The 14,634-nt window shown below is 41.0% G+C and overlaps 1 protein-coding gene across 30 annotated transcripts in view; it reads left to right on the top strand.

The window, feature by feature from the left end:
- FGGY (FGGY carbohydrate kinase domain containing) overlaps positions 1 to 14,634 on the top strand; it is a 343,412-nt gene that overhangs the window by 28,267 nt on the left and 300,511 nt on the right. For 25 of the 30 annotated variants that reach the window (XR_003254040.1, XR_003254039.1, XR_003254042.1 and 22 more), the window contains exons 2-3: positions 5,081 to 5,225; positions 11,613 to 11,753. The gene's annotated coding sequence lies outside the window, so the exon portion shown is untranslated. The remainder of the gene's footprint in view (positions 1 to 5,080; positions 5,226 to 11,612; positions 11,754 to 14,634) is intronic. The other 5 variants (XR_003254048.1, XR_003254046.1, XR_003254047.1 and 2 more) reach the window with 3 other exon arrangements.

The raw sequence follows: 14,634 nt of genomic DNA, 5'->3' as shown, positions 1-14,634 counted from the left end.
GGGGCTCCTCTGGCCCCGGCGCGCCCGGCGGGAAGAGGGGGGGGGGCGTCCTGCGGCCCGGCCGGCCCCGCGCCCTGCCCGCCGCTAGCCCCGGGGCTCGGTTATGCGCCGTTTGTCTAATAGCTCGCGATGGCCCCGGGCACGCAAATAAGGGCGCGATTGCCCTTAACCGGCGGTGTCTGCTCCCGGGCTCAGGGCTTGCCGGGAAAATAGAGGGACCAAGGAAGGAAAAAAAGCAGGAAAAAACCTGATTCCAGATGGGCTTCTCTAAACTCATCCTCCAAGGGGAGGGGACAACGACAGCCTAATTTTAGAAAGAGTGTCCTAATATTGCTGTGGAAGTACAGGTTGGTTAGGAGGGAAAAAAAAACGAAACAAAAACTGGAGTTGAAGAGCCCTAATCAAGGAGCCTCAAGTCCACGCTGACGTGCTCTTCTCAGAGCAACAGATGGCTAATACCTAGTTTATTGTAACTAGTCCATGATAGACTTGCGTGCGTTAGTTTAGTGTATGCCCCTAATAAAAGGGTGTGCCACACTGCCTGAATTCATTTTCCTGACCTTCCCSCTCCTCACCCTGCCACACACTCTCTTCTCTTTGGGAGCTGTGAATTTGTAAAAGCTGACATGCAGCCACCTCTGGGATAAAGTGCCGCGGCTATTTAAGGATGGAGGGGGACTGAAGAGGTGTACTATCTCGCGTTGTGAGTGGAGCGACAGTTCCTTACACTTCTAACACAAAAGTTTTCTGTTGTGGAGTGCTCCAGCCCTTTACTCCATTGCAGAACGTGGTCTACAGCATTGAATCACTTTTTATGATATGTAAAGCCAACAAACCTATGTGTAGGTTTGAAAATATACTCTCAAATTCTGTCGTATTTTTTCCTAGACATAATGACATAATTACCAGTTACAGTATAGAAACAACAATGAAACGAACAGAAACAAAAGCAGCTGTGAAATAAAAGTGAACGTATAACTCCACTGTTCTTATGTTATTGCTCTTCATTTTTCTTCTCTGTTTTCCCCTCGTGTTCCCACCTGATTTCAGTCAGGATGTACATTTGACCACATGGCCGGCACTGGTGTTACTTTGTAAACTAATTGGCATTATGCAAACAACAGTTGCAGTTCTTAGTACATTTGTATTAACAATCCACAGCATGAAACGCAAAGTTTGCTCGTGAGTTAGTGGCCTTCTGTGTGCTGTTGGTATACATGCTGCCTTCACATAGGCCGTGTGTCTGTGTTGCAGGTTGCTCGAAACTACTCAGCTACCACTGTAGTTTCAGCTGCATGCTGTTCTGCAAAACAACATGAATTGCCGCATATGCATAAGAATATCTCTTAAATTCATTAATGCAGTGAATGTTAGAAGCAGTTATTTCGCTCCTTTTTAATCTTTGTGTAGAAGATAAATGGAGGCCAGTCGTTGACTCTTCTGACACAGGAACCAAGGGGGCATCAAATGAAAGTGGCAGGTGGCAGGTTCAGAACAAACCAGCAAGATTTCTCCACAAAATGCGTATTAAGCTCTGGAGCTCCTTGGCACACTAAAGATTTCATGGGTTTAAAAGTGATTAGATGAATTCACAGAAGAAAAATCCCTTAAGGGCTCTTGAATACAATAAATCTCTGGTTCTGGAAACCCCAAAGCTGCAAATGACTCGTGTCTGTGCGAGCATCCTGAGGCAAAACTGCTGTGTGCTTGCCCTGATTTTATGCTTCTTTAGGTATCCACTGCTGGCTGCTGTCAGAGATAGGGTATCGAGTTGGACCTGATAGGGCTGTCCTTACATTCTTGCTGCCTTAAAGCTCCCCGCTGAGATATACCGTGAATGATCCCCCTCTGCTGTGTCAGGGTACAATTTTGATGTTTATAAAGGGCTTGTCTGTGCAAGGAAGAAATTCTGGAGAATGGTAAGACAGGAATTTTAAGTAGTTTGTTGTGTGGAGGTTTTTTTATTATGAAATAAGAATGATCTTTAAATTAAGCTGAAAAGGTTTTTTTTTTTTTTTTCTGGCTTCTGTTACATAGAAAACCCATGCAAATCATTTGCTTTGATCAGTTTTCTGTATAGACAAATAATACTAATTAAGTTCATTCCAATGAATTGCTGATATATTTAATTTGTCACAGTTCTGTCTTTTTGGTTTATGTTTTTGTTTTTTCCTGTAAGTCTGTTTTGTCCTAGAAAGCCAAATCCAGACTACGAATCAGGAATATGGTTGGTGTAGCTTTAACCACTCTATATTAATATTTTTTTTGTGTAATCTGGAAAAACTACTCCCTTATGGTTGGTCCAGTTCAGCCCCACCAATGTCAATGCAAGTTTTTCATTAGCTTCAGTGAGCATTGGATTGGGATGGACGTACTCACTTAAGTCATTTAATTCCTTTTTCTTTTTTTTTTTTCCCCCCCACCTATTTTAGTTTTTGACTTCCTTCCTTTTACAAAGGTGGAGTTTCGGGACTAGACATTCCAGTTTGCTAGGACGTGTTGCTGCTGAGGCCTGTAGCTATGGGGGACACCCATCAGTCCACTCATTAGGTTAATTGCTACTCACTTAGGGGTTATTTGGTCCAGGCCGGCAACAGACAGTCAAGCCGGTCATAAAGGTTGTGCGTAGCAGGAAGGCTCTGGAATCAAAGACAAATTGACGTTGCTGTTTGTTCCGAGGGGATTTTCTACCTCTTTGAGTCTAATGTAGGAATGATAGGTGACCCGGTGCCTAGCTGAAGACAGAAGTCTCGGCTTAGATTTTGGCCAAGCGCCAAGTTTACCATTTGAGATCCACGGAGCGGCACAGATCACAAAACAAAAGTAGGCCCTGTGAATGTAGAGGCAGTGATCCTTCGTGGCCACCAGGCAAGGAGCTGGGAATTCTGGTGACTAGGCTCCTCATTTATTAAACAGCTATTACTTTAGGGCCTTTTCCCTCTTTCCAGGTGTCCTTAAGTAAATATACCTTTAGTAGAATGAAAGAACACTTACCAACCCATTTATAAACCATAGCCATTTACATGTCTCAATAAACTAGCTTGTGGGTAGGGACTGGGAATTAACTATGTATCTCTGTTGATGTGAGAAGCAGATGCTTTGACCAGCAGTAATGTAGATTTTGATTTATAAAGTTCTCTAATCGATCAATACAAGACTGACTGAGGCAATCAGATAATCTGAATAATTAAATGGCTTTTCAGGGACAAATTAAAATTTCTCATACATATCACATCCGTCTAAATTATATTTGGTGTTCAGGAATAAATGGATTGTTTGTTTTGTTTCAGTATTGTTACATGAATGCTTTGGGCTTATTTTCTTGACCACTTGTAAAAAGATAAATGGTAGTTTCTACTCTTTTCATAAAGGAAACAGTGCTAACAGTTGTTTTCATGCAGTGCTTTTTTTTTTTTTTTTTTTTTTTAACTTAAACATATTACAATGTCTTGCTTTCCCCCTCACTGGAGATATTTCCACAATATGTTTATTACTTAGACAATTCCCTTTTTTTTTTTTTTCCCCCCCTCACTTCATGCTTTCAGATGCGCTATCCTATTTCACTACTGCACAGAGTGAGTGAGACTGGGAACCAGTGGATCTTCTCAATGCTGCTTTTCAGTTGTTTGAGGAATTACTATAGAACAGGTTCCCCAAACTGAGAGATGCAAGAGTTTGCAGAGTGGGAAGGAGCAAGCACGTTTCTTTTATATCCTATATTGGCACATACTAAACGAAGCTGGGAGTCAGAGGGCAAAAATAGCAGGGTTTCCTTGGGGTGAGTGGAAGGAAAATACTTTGCAGAACATCTGGTGCTCCTGCTCTCAGGTCCTTCCCAGCTCCTCAACGTGTGTTTTCATAGTCTGTTCAGATTCATCTACGTCTGCATCACTGCTAAAAGAGGTGCCACATCCTCTACTGCCAGCTTTGGGTTTCCATGGCCTTGCTTTTTGCTCCCACTAGGACTCATGTAGCCAGGTAGAGATCCAAGGACTGGATCTGACTGAAAGCTGAGCTGAAATAAAAAAAAAAAATTAGAGGATACAAGGGGAGGGGTGGGAATGTATAGGCCAGGGGAAGAGAGGGCTCTGAACTTGAGGTGAAGGGCACTGAAACCAGATCTGTAAAACAAGACCGAACAGTAGTCCTGAGCTAGTCTTCAGTCTGCACATGAAAAAGGCTCTTCAGAACTACCAGCACTTGTAAATGAGTATCATGTCCATCTCCTCCACCCTCAATTAGTCATCGCATAACCAAGCTATACGCATTTAGTCCTTTTCATCTTTCTTCTTGTCAAGCCCTTTAGCCTGTCCCCCTCACCTACTCATCCCACCAATCATTTTAATTAATCTCTGAATTTCTTTGAAACTAGTAGTTTGTGGAATGGAGGAAAATGAGTAGGTTAGAGAGACAAGATTGTGAATGATGGAGGTGGGGCAAAGTTAGGAGGCTTTGCAAGACCTGTTGGGTTACCTCTGGGGCAGGACAGCAACCTGGACTGTAAACACAGAGAAAGAGTGCAGAAGTAAGGAAGGAACCACTAAAAAAATATATTTCTTTTCCTTTTTTAAGAATGCTGTCTGCACAATTGAAACACAGAATGAAAGATTTTATATGATCGTCTCTAAAATGGATAGAATGATCTTATGTTTTTCCAATAGTTGTTTTACTAGATTACTCACTGTCAATTTTTCCTATTCCCAGCTAGCTTTATAGAGGATTTTGATGGTCACTGCTAGTGCTGAGAAATATTTTTTTCAAATGATTAGTGAACTATATTTTTTGGTTTTGAAAGAACTGTACATATTGCATATTTCTGATCAAAAAATTGATTGAATCACAGAATCACAGAATCGCTGAGGTTGGAAGGGACCTCTGGAGATCATCTAGTCCAACCCCCCTGCTCAAGCAGGGTCACCTAGAGCACATTGCACAGGAAGCATTGAATAGAAGTTAACCATACTGCTTAGAGATGAGTCTGAAAGGGACCCTGGGGTGTTGCTCCCCATGCTTTTTAGGCTGTTACAAATCTAAATGTCACACTGTTAATGTCTCTCTGTTCATTATTTTTATACCATAGCATACCCAGTGCTCTGAGAATCAGAGTTGGGCAAAGTCCCTGTCCTGTGGAGCTTCCGATCGGAAAAATCCTCTATACACAAACAAGGCTGGCAGAATAGCAGTTGATCCACAGCGGGAGCCCAGAGAATGAGGTGGGTTTGAAGGTAAGCTCTAAAGGAGGCACTGGAGGACATGTGGCATATGGGAAGCAGACGGCTGTGTTCAGCCTCGTGAGCTGGCAGTGAGAAAAAATGGTAACATACAAACAGAAACATGCAAACTCCGAGGGCTGGGGAGGCAGATGAGCACCTTGGATGAAGAGATACTGTGTTTGAGGACAGAGATCCCAGATATTACTGAGATGCACTTCCACTGCAGGAAGCTGAAGTTAGCTGACAGTCTGATGTTCCCATAAACACATATTAAAGTACGCAGTGACAGCAAAATACATTGATTTATGATTGTCGATTGTGACTGTAAGCCTCAGAGAAGCTATTTAACCATTGAGGGCCCTTGATAAAATAACTCTGTTTTGATTATGGTCTTAGAATGGATACAAAATGCTTGGGTTTTTAATTAATAAACAATCTGGCATCCTATCAAAGTTGACACCTCACTCTATCTTAGCAGCTGTTGGAACAGTAGGTTCCTGGCAACCTGGAATAAAGCCGTGCCTGCAACAAGAGAAGCAAAGGAAACGAGCCTGCATGAGACCAAAAACACTAGTGTAAAGCACCATAGAGCTTAGGGGTTTCCAATGAGAAATCAAACTTTCCTTCTCTATGCTATGGGTTCGGGCTTAGATGTAGACAGTGAGTTTCTGTTATGGGATATCACTAGTGGTTGGTGGCTGACAGATGTAAGGACACCTATCTGAATTTGAGTAATGGTTTTGGTTCTGCCAGTAGTAGCAATAAACAGAGAAGGCATTGAGCAGTGAAAGTACGTCCTGCAGATTGCTCCTTCCCAGGAATTATAGCGGCAGAGCCTGTGGGGAAGTTTACAGAGTGCCTGCTCATGTAATTCAAATGGAAACATTCACTCTGGATGACAGTCATTTGTGTTGGAGTCATGGTGTGGGAGCAGGAAGGGTTGCCAAATAACTAAGGAAGGCATTGTAGGGAGAAAAGGGCATGGCCTAGGTGAGATGATACCCAAAAGCATAAGCACAGCTAGAGACTTCAGTTTTGTACAAGAGGCTGCTAAACTGCTGCTCTTCCTCGCTCCCAGGTGATGAATAAACAGCCTGGCCTTGATCACAGCTGACTTATCAGCACACCTGCGTAGCTGCTCCTCACTGCATGAGCCATCCCCGTCCCCTCACAGGCTGGGCATATCCTGTTCTGGTCCACAGCAGCCCCGTAGAGCTTGCACAGCAGAAGAACCAAGCTAGCTGAAACTTTCAAAATTGCTGTTGTTTCTTCCCTTCTTCAGCAACAACTGTGGGTAGTTGCAGACCCTGCGGTGCCTGTATGTTCCCTCCTTCCCAAAGGGAGGTAGAGATGGAAAATTCTATCCAAGATCAGTATTGATCCCTCCCTGAGATATTGTTTTGCACAATAGGTTTGGGAGCACAGTTCACATACGTACTAGAGGAAGTACTCCATGAACAACAGGCGGTGTGTTTGGCTGACACATTGGTCAGTTCACAGGACTATTTACACAGCCTGTTGAGAACGTGCAAAATATATAAAAGGCATAACATTTGAATGTATTAGGAACAAGTTGGTGAGATCAAGAAACAATTTTAGGATAAAAGGACAATAAGCAAAGGCCTAAGGGCTGGGATGCCTGCTAGTTGAAATTCAGCTTTTCTTTTAAGGGAGCACAAATAGAAAGACATTCCAAAAATGGCTTTGCAGTATTTAGAGGTCTGGGTACCCGTTGTAATGTGAACATATTTGCTGAGGCTTCTGTTCAGCTAAGAATGGTCTGTGGACTCAGGTAGGTCGTGTGAGAGAGGTTAAGCACGTGTGTTGTAAGAGCTAATGGTACAACCTAGCCTTGTTCTATATAAGCACGTTTTGTGCTAATGTTTTCCAGCTATTGCGTTCCTTACAGTCAGTATAGGAAAAGGTGTGTGACTGGCAAGTCTGCAAGTCCAGACAAAGGTGTTTTGGGTGTGGATGCTTACAGCCTATTGCCAGGTGCTTCAAATAGGCATTTATGTCAAAGATCTGAGGTCAATTCAATGATAGCCAATTTCAGTCCTAGATGATTATATAAATATTAATAAGAACAGTGGTTTGTTTCATGTTTATTTTATTGATCTGGAAAATATCTACCTAACCCTGCAGTGGTGGTGGTGGTGAATGACCTTAAGTCACTTTTGCTTCTCTGTGCCTTGGTTTCCCTGCCTATAAAATGGGCATAATGAGGCTGAGGTCCTAGTAAAGTAGGAAGATCTATGGAAAAAGATGCTATAGCAATGCTATGAGCTAATTTTATTAATGAAAAAATAGCCTTAAGAAAAAAAAGGTACAGAAAAGGAATGGAATTTCATCTGGAAGAAGACTTCAGATTATCTAAGTTCTTATTAGTATAAAATATTTGTTACTGCCCCCATTTGCTTTTAGGATATCAACCATTGACATTTTTATTGGTTCATCAGCCTTGTAATGCGTTTTGAAGCTGTCCCAGGACTGTGCAGAGTCTACACTGGCACTCAGATTTATGCCATTTTCACTCTCTGGTCACTGCTTGACATTTTGACTAGATATCGTCCTGTTGCTAGGGGTCAGCTCTGTTTTGAGGGTTTTTGTTCTTTGCATTTAGAGTCTGTGCTGTGAGAGGCTCTCACAATGATTTGCAGTTGTTAATGTCAAAAATATTGTGTGGTAGGAAGTAGTACACGTCCCTTTCACAGGAGGGGAAGCTGAGGCACAGGCATTGAATCTTCTCCAGAATCACACAGATAGCTTCTTGGAAGCTAGGAAAAAGTCCCAATGCTTGTCCAATACTTGGACAACAAAATGTCATGTGAAACAGAGGAACTCTTCTGCATTATACACCCCTTGGGGAAGAGGACGTGTACAACAGCCACTCCTTCCTCATATGACTGGGTATTGCTGGTTGTGGGGAGGTGAAGCCCCCTTGGCCACCTCCACCCAATAAATTTGCACCTATGCTTTCTTGCATGTTTCTACATGTATGAATATTTTGAAATGCTATGCATACAGCAATAATTTTTAAGAAAACCAAAGAGTGTTTTTTAACAGATGTAAATCAGCACAACGTAGTTCCGCAAGTACTTTTGGGCTAGCATTGCTGACAAAAGAGGCAGTCCTGCCCTCTTCCTGCTCCCACACTGTCCCCTCCCTTGTGCTGACACAACCATGAGGTGAACCGTATTGGGAAATATATCCAGTTCAAATCTATCCCAGGAAAAAACTGAACGGCTGGGGAAGGAGAGATTTGCTTCTTTCCAGAGTGTCACCAGCATATCACCAGTTAAGTCCTTGTGGCACCACCAGGTTAGTGGGATTCAGTGGTCTCCATTACAGTCAGGAGCTTCATCCGTTTGCCCCAACAGCTTCTGGCTAAAAGAGAGTTACGCTGCAGCTGGAAACTCAATCAAGTGAGTTTCAAAACATTTCATTCATATGTGGTCCTCAGTTGATTCTTAATACACCTTTACTATAGTCAGTAATGCTTCGTAAGCCTGTCAACATCGCAGTCAAACAAAGGCTAGTCTCAAGACTTTGTGTTGTGTAAATAAACCTTGTGCCTAGCAGGGTGTCACTGAGTTAATGTWAAGCCTGTGAAAAGGGGAGGGCGTGGGAGCAGCATGCCAGTGTTAACATTCTGCTTTCTGCGCAGGATTGCGACAGGATTGCAACAGCCCAGCCTATCTGAGCCACTGCACGTACTGTAAACACGTCTCTGCACTTGAATTTGATATGGGTGGTGATAGAACAATATACCTTTCTGGGAAGTGATAGTGGAAGGCAAGGCTTCGTTTTAAGGAAATTCTCAATAAGCATATAGGAGTTTTCTTCATAGAAGGCTGATGCTTTCCAGGTGGCCCGCCAGGCAGCCAAACAAAGGAAACATGTATGGCAACATTCACTAAAGGGTTAAGGTTTCAGGGTGAGGAAGGGGAATGCAGAAAATTCCATGAACTTTAATAGTTATGCTTATATCTTCTGCGTAGCTCTGACTCCTTTTTTGTTTTTCACAGATCTGTAATCAAGGCCCAATTGACAGGAATAGCCACACTGGTAAAAATACACAACAGTTTTTGAACCAAACTGCATTTAATTTGCAAAGCTGTCTGGAAAAGTGCATATCCAGGGTATGCTTTTTGAGGCATAATAGGAAGTTTTAGCAAAGGACAAGCTATCTTTTAGAAAGTTTTTGTCAAGCAAGTGCTTTTCTGTTGGTTTCAAAATCCTCTGTTGCTTTTAGTAGGATGATTTTTTTCCCCCCAAAGAGGATACAAACCAGAAGAAACATTTCAGTAGAGCTTACTGCCGCTCCCCCTTTCTCTCCCTCCTCCCTACTCCCCCGAACACTGGGAGTTCTCAAAAATATTTTAGTATCCTGGAGATGAAAAGCAATGTCTTTAATTTGTATTTGTCTTGTAATAGCTTTGGCTTTCACCGCCTTGTCCTCCCCTGGATGGAGAGTGCATGTGTGCGCACTCCCTCTGATGTTGTTTGTATGCTCACTGTCAGGTTCAATAAGCAGTTTCTTAGCGTGGCACCTTCCCATGTGAAGAAGATGTTTCCAGGTCTTGTCTTAGCTCCTGCTTCCCCCATGCAAAGTGACTCGATGGAGCATAGCTGGGAAGAGCAGAAATAAATACTGGCGCCGTCAGTAAATCTTAGTTGATAAATGGAAATTAACTCCAGAACCTCATGAATCTACTGGCAGCATAAATGTAGGGCAGCTGTTTACACAGCATTTTATAGGTGTTCCAGTTAGGCAGGTTTTGCATAGTGCCTATTTAAAGTTTAGGCATTTTATTAATAGTGTGTCTGAAAAAGTTTAGAACTATAGTGCACTAAGGCACCTCTTAGGTAACATTAAAAAGGATGTGGTAATCTGTTTCGGGATTCTCTGCGTAAATAGGGATATTACTAAAGCAAATTAAGATAAAATGTAAATGTAAATAATTGCTCCTGAAACAAAGAAAACCTGGCAAGCAGCCAGATAGAAATTAGAAATTTAATTAGTTTTATACCACAGGTCCAAATCTTACTGGTGGAATCTTGGGTCTATTCAGTAAATGGCAAACCCCTTGTTAACTCCAGTAGGACCAAGAATTTCCCCTTCATGAATGGATATATATGGGTAAAATTTCCCAGCGTGTATAAACATGCTATATAAGTGACCAGATTGTCACAGATTTGAGTTGGAGATACTTTCATTTTCAGTATCTCCAGTAGAGYTCCTTTTTGCAAGACGAGGAGCGTTAACTCTTGTGTCTGAGCCAAAATTCCAACCTAAGCAGAATGTACTCATCTAAATTTCCCTTTTGGTTTCATTTGGACAAGGTATTCTTTGGTGTAGTGTTGCTGTGTACTGTTACAGCAGTTGCCGTGTCGGGAGCTTGTGAATGCGCCTGCATGGAAGAGGTTACATAAAAACTGGAGCATTATAATCTCAGAGAAACCCCTGAGTGTGATGTTTGAGAAGAAAAAAAGATTAGGGAAAACACATCAAAGAGCCTCAGTGAGAGTCCTAAAAGGAAAAATACTGATTATATTTGTTTTGATTTTTGTCTTGCATGAAATAAAAGATGTGCGGTGTGTCCTAGGTCACCACCCGAAGGGGTGTGCACTTAAAGACAACAGAATCAGACTCCAAGACTTCTATGTGGTTTATTTTGGTTGCAGGGCTGGGGAGATAAGATATAATTGTACCATATACACAGTGGTGCTATCAATCTGATAGATTATGCTTCCCATACACCTCTGACCACCTTGCCTACTCTCTGCCTGCTAATGTGTTTCTAGCAGGATAGCTCCTAGCTTTCTGACCTTTCAAGAAACTTTCAACTACAGTTTTTTTTAACAGTCGCAAAAATATTTTTCTTTCTCCAAATGTGCAATTCTTCCCTCTAATGAAACTAGTCAGAGACTAGCATGAAATGGTTGATATTGATTACTAAATCTTATGCTAGTTCAGGTTCAATAAATTGTGACTCTTAGGGGCTAAAAATTGTTTAGATTTCCATTAAAGATGTGGGAATAAGAGTAGACATTTATTGATAGTCCTGGTAGTTCACACTCCACCAAATTTTAATACTGTTATTTCAGAACAATGTTAGATTCATTTTTGTAAGTTTATTAGACTTGCTCTGCTCTGGGAACCATGTTAGTAAAGGTTTGAACTAATAAAATATGCAAAATATGGTTTTAGGAATCTCCTTTAATGTGGAAAGGAGAAAAAGGTTTTAGTTGGTTATAGCAAATCCAGTAAGGGAGCTGTTTACTTAACACTCTCACAGTTATTTTTTAATGTGCCCTTTCAGAGGTTTTCAGCTGGGTTTAGTTGACGTGGACTAACATATTAAATAATGTTTTCTACTGATACATGTTTTTCAGCTGTTACTCTGACTTTCGTAGTTGCGGTCTTCTTCTCTCTGGCATGCTGGTGCACTAGATCCCAAGAAAGTAAAGTGACGGAACAGGACATTGGAAGTAGAGGAATACGTGATATAACTCCAATAGACATTTAGAATTCAGGTAGGAAGGTTGCATCTAAATATGTTTTTCTGTGGAAATATCTGGCTTATGTAAATTGATGTGTCAGTAAGATTACAGATGCTTGTTTGATATGACCTTCTGTGACTTTTTTTTTATGTGGGTGATGCAGCCTTCCTAAGAAAACGGAAGCCAATTAAGCCTTTTTGCTGTCCTACTGAGAACGCGCTCTCTCTTCCCGAGTCGGTGTAATGCTCGTGTGCATAACATACACATAGGTCCAATATGTGTGTGTATCTGAAAATGACAGAAAAGGTGCCCCTTTCCCCCTTCACAGTTTCATTACTTTCCAGGCTGCCTCATGTTTATCATCATTTTAGGATTTTTTTCACATTGGGAAGGACACTGGTGACTGTGTATGTTCTTTTCCTACATAAACAAAAACAGATCATAAAAGATGCAAGGTACAGAAATATACTCTTTTTTTGTGCCAGTTAGGTGATATATTGACTTTGTTGATTATGCATAAAGTATTTGGCTTTTGCCTTTTTAGAGCCCTTACTAGTTTGGGTCCAAACTGCTGAAGAAATTGTCTTGTACTGCAATGATGTCACTCGAGGTACTTGAGCTAACCGGCCTTTTCGAGTGTCAGCAAGAGAACTCGGAGCAGAATGTTCTAGGTGAAAGATCCTTGCATTTTCCTTCTTTCCTTCTGCCGCCTTGATCTGATGGTCTTCAGGACATGCTGTAAAATCCCCCTCTCTTCCTCCCTAATTTGGGACTCTGAAGAGCAACAGATGGATGAGCCAAACATGAGAAACAGAACAGAGAAATGGGTGCAGAGAGCAACACCTTTATTCAGACCCTAAAGCTTAAGCAACTTCTTTCTGTCTAGGATGTCCTGCTCTTGTGTTAGATAGATTCACTTTTTGTTCAGATTAGTCTAATCTCTTTTCCCTGCTAGTAAAAATTAAAAAAAAAAAAAATCACTCACTTTTATTAAGAGTGATCCTAGATTCGTTTAGTTTTGATTTGATTCTCAGAAAAACAACAGATGCATCTGTGAAGCTAATAGAAGTGCAATGGCATGAGCAGTAGTGGCAAATACTGTTTTTCCTAAAATCAAAGCTAAAAATGTGTTGTTGATTTATATGCAGTGTTACTGATTCCTATACTATTATAGTTACAATAATATATCTAGAGCCTAGTACAGTTTATAAACACACAAAGTATATGCATATTGATAGTTACTTGTGTTTAATCTGTTTTTCCTGGACGCTCTGTCTTACCTTTGTTACTCGGTGCATAAATGCTGCATTTCCCTACTTCATTGTATTCTTCCAAGTTACAGCAGCATGCTGGAAGGAAAGCTTTTGTCTACAGCAAACCTTCTCAAGTCTTTTAAGGGCATCCATCTGGAAAGACTTTTTGGTTATAGAAGGGCTGATGCTGTAAGTATTCATTCCACTAATGGTCTCATTGATTTTATTTACGCTCTTTGCAGGCTGGATAGAGTCTCAATTTGAGTAAGGGTTGCAGAATATATCCTAAATTCAAAAAATTACATGCATCTTTTAAACCAAAACAAGATTCCTATATCTGTGTTTAGGATGCTTAATCAAAGTGGTGGTTCAGAAACAGACCGTCCACAGTCTCCAGCGAAGCAGATGAGAAGTGCAGTTGGTCAGCACTCTTAATAACCAGGTGCATAAGTTTGAAAATGTTGATCCAAATCACATTATTATAAGTAGTAGGGAAATGTCATGACTTACTGAGATTAAACAAAGACCTGCTTCGAATCTTGTGACTTCAGCTCATAAATGGATTTCATCACTCATTGCAGCTGCATAAACATGCATGCATGTGGTATATATGCATGTTTTGTTTTTGGAGGTTGTTTTTTAATCCCCTCTGAGTTTTTTTTTAATTGCTCCTAATGAGCCAACATACCCCAGTTCTGGAGCGATGCCTCGTGTACCTGAGCAGGATAGCACAATCATTGCTTTTAGGGGAATAGTTTGCCTGCTTTTCTCCCTTTCTGGCAGCTGAACTGCTTTGGCAAGCAAGTTATTTTAAAGATGAAATTTACAGTATGAAACCTGGTGTCCAAACTTTTATTCCTTTTATGAAAGTAGTCTTACCCTAGTGCTCCTTTGGAGCCACAGAAATGTAATCCCAGCTCAATCAACAACTGGAGTAAGGCTTACACAATATCTCAGCTCATGCAGAGTGAGTTTATCATGCATCTACGTATTTTTCAGTTGTTTAATGTAACTTTCCGTGATGTCTGTGTTCCCCTTTCTCATGATGAGCCTCATGTACAAAATCCTAGAAACCGATGCCCTGTGATTATCCATAAGTAATTAACACTTCGCCCATGTTGTCTTGCCAATGTGTTGCAAATGGGATGTGGCGAGATTAATCAAAGTTCTGGTCTCTCCTGCTGGGATTATTACCCGAAGGCACTAATGATGGCAGTGGTTTGTGATGTGGAGCAGACACTTGTCATCTGTCTATTTAAAATAGATACAAATCAAAACTGTCAAGCTGCTCACATAACTCTGGGTTAAAATTTGCTGCTTTTTGTTAACAAAAACTATACTACACAGCATCTCAGGGCAGGCAGTTTGCAAAGATTAACCTTGAGAAAGTAAGATGGCAAAAGATTTGGGTAATTCCTTGAATTCAGATATACCGTTTCATATTCACACCTGGGATGCTGCATTACTCCTGGATAGATAGTGTCTGATATTAATGTTGTACTGTAAATGTTTTTTTTTTTTTAATCGTATCTAAAGAAAAATGGCCTTTTTTGCCAAAGAAAAATATTCAAGGACACTCAATTTTTATTGCCATTTTCAGAGAAAGATTTAAAATCAAATTAAAATATATGGTGGGGAAAATTGTACTTTTGCCTCTCTTC

The sequence above is a fragment of the Apteryx rowi genome, unplaced genomic scaffold (genome assembly GCF_003343035.1).
Source record: "Apteryx rowi isolate R43461 unplaced genomic scaffold, aptRow1 scaffold_284, whole genome shotgun sequence".
Classification (NCBI taxonomy): domain Eukaryota; kingdom Metazoa; phylum Chordata; class Aves; order Apterygiformes; family Apterygidae; genus Apteryx; species Apteryx rowi.
Note: the sequence above shows the minus strand (reverse complement) of the source record. Positions and strands in the feature narration are given on the sequence as shown.